Source organism: Amblyomma mixtum, chromosome 1 (genome assembly GCF_055824585.1).
Source record: "Amblyomma mixtum isolate Tamu chromosome 1, ASM5582458v1, whole genome shotgun sequence".
Lineage (NCBI taxonomy): Eukaryota > Metazoa > Arthropoda > Arachnida > Ixodida > Ixodidae > Amblyomma > Amblyomma mixtum.
In genome coordinates, this window is record NC_143012.1 from 318,122,034 (window position 1) to 318,124,058 (window position 2,025).

Sequence of the window (2,025 nt, forward strand, 5' to 3'; positions counted from 1 at the left end):
ATGTAGTACTCTTGGCCGCCCGCTCAGCCGCGGACACCACCGGCCGCGGTTTTCTGCGACACGTTCGCTTCAGGAAGGAAATGCAGGAATTTAGATCCAAGATTCGGCCGTGTTCTCTAGAAAAAAAAAAGTGTCATATCTGATGTAGCGTTTATTTTCACGATGATAACATTTCCATGCCAAAATCACTGCGTAGCTCGCCGCCCATGGCGGCCCTCCTGGTGACTGCAGGCAGATCTATAAACTATAGGCACTATATATAAACAATGGGCAGAGGCAGTCAAACCGGAAGAACGGGCTTTCTGCGCTGCTAATGGCTCGCTCAAGGAGGATATATCCTTCTTGGGTTCGCTCGCTTCAGCTGCTGCTTCCGGTCTCACCGGACGCCGCGCGTCAGTATCTGGCGGAACCAGATTGGCGGCGGCGGGCGTGTTTCTCGACGGAAGAGGAATAAACTTTATTAGGCTTTTCTGTCGTCGTTAGCCGACTTTCACCCCAGGTGGCCTCCATGAAGGGGCGACCTCGAGGATCCAATCTGCGATGTTGGCTTGTACTTGTTTGTTTTCACTGTACGATCTTTTCCCAGGGGGGTGTATTTTTCTCGACGCCGGGCGTCGAGCGCGCGCCGTCGTGCGAATAGCGCCGACTTGCAGCCGTAAAAAACGATCCATGTATTCCGGCCTTAAGGCGCGTTCACACTTGTCCCCCCGAAATTGGCAGTGGTTTAGCCCTGGTTAAAGCTGGAGGATTGCGAAAGCAACGAGGAAAGAGGCGATGGAGAGCGCGCGGCAGCGGCGGCGGCCCCGGCCAACCCCCGGCACGCTAGCTATGCGCCGCTACTCCGCACGCGCAACTGGCGAGCGCGGCGGCGGCACCTCTGAGTTACTACTACTGGTGGCTACGGTGGAGGGGGGGGGGGGGGGGGGGTGGTACGCTCGCATTCTGCCACCCTTTTGAACTTTGAGTTAAAGCCCCTCTCTGAGTCACCCGCACAGCGACGGGGGCGGCGCGCCAGCTCTGCGCCGTGTGACGTTTCTGCTCCTCGCGCATGCGCAGTATGGCCTTTCCTCAGCTCCGCGAAATGGCTCGGCGACTCGCGTAGTTGCTTTCGCAACAAAATCCGGCGAGCGAAGTGGATTCGGCCGCTTTTGGCGCCGAGCGAGGCGGAAAGCGGCGCGGCGAGGCCTAACAGTCCAGACAGATTTCCGCCGCGCGGCTACAAACATGGCGGCGCCCTTCGAAGCCGGACCCCTTGATTCGGACTGAATTCTCGTTGTTGCTGCCTTTTTCAGTGTGTTCACTGGCCATAAATGGGGCATCGGTCTTTCGCTTCGTCTCACCTCGCCTCTAGGAAAACGTATGTGATAAATTTGCTTTATTTTTTTTTATTATTACGATTCTGCCGCTTCTAGGCTTAAGAGGAGAGTCGGTTTGTTGACAGTAATGGTTCCCGTCCTGACAACCAGATGGCGCCACTATAGGCTGAGTTTATTTTTGCGTCTGTGCTAGCATACGCTGAACTAAAAGTGGGAATGCGCCTGTGTTTAACGTACATAAGCATGCATACGCTAATGGTACGTAGACAGCGTAAATTTATGCTCTTTTCTCACTATATCTGTGAATGCCGCCAGCAGCGACGTGGTGTGGAAAAGCGAGAAACAACAGCGGCGCGGCGGTTCCGCCTTGCCCTGGCGTCAAAAGATGAGAACAGGTCCTCGTTTTTGCGCTGAGCGAATCCGCTTTGCTCGCCGGATTTTTGGACAAGTGTGAATGCGCCCTTACGCAAGCTGCGGCGGAGGCGGCAACGGCTGCCGCAGCAGTCTCGCTATCAGACATCGAATAATGGGGTTTCCTGTAAACATTGTCAAGGCGATTTGACCTACATTTATTTCTTGTTTTGGTTTCCGTTCTGCATTGCCCTTTCAAGGCTTCTCGCAAAAACTGCATGTAATGAAAACCTGGATGTAACGAAAAATCCCGGACTTTTTTCAACTTCATTATACCCAGGTTTAATAATTGTCAAGG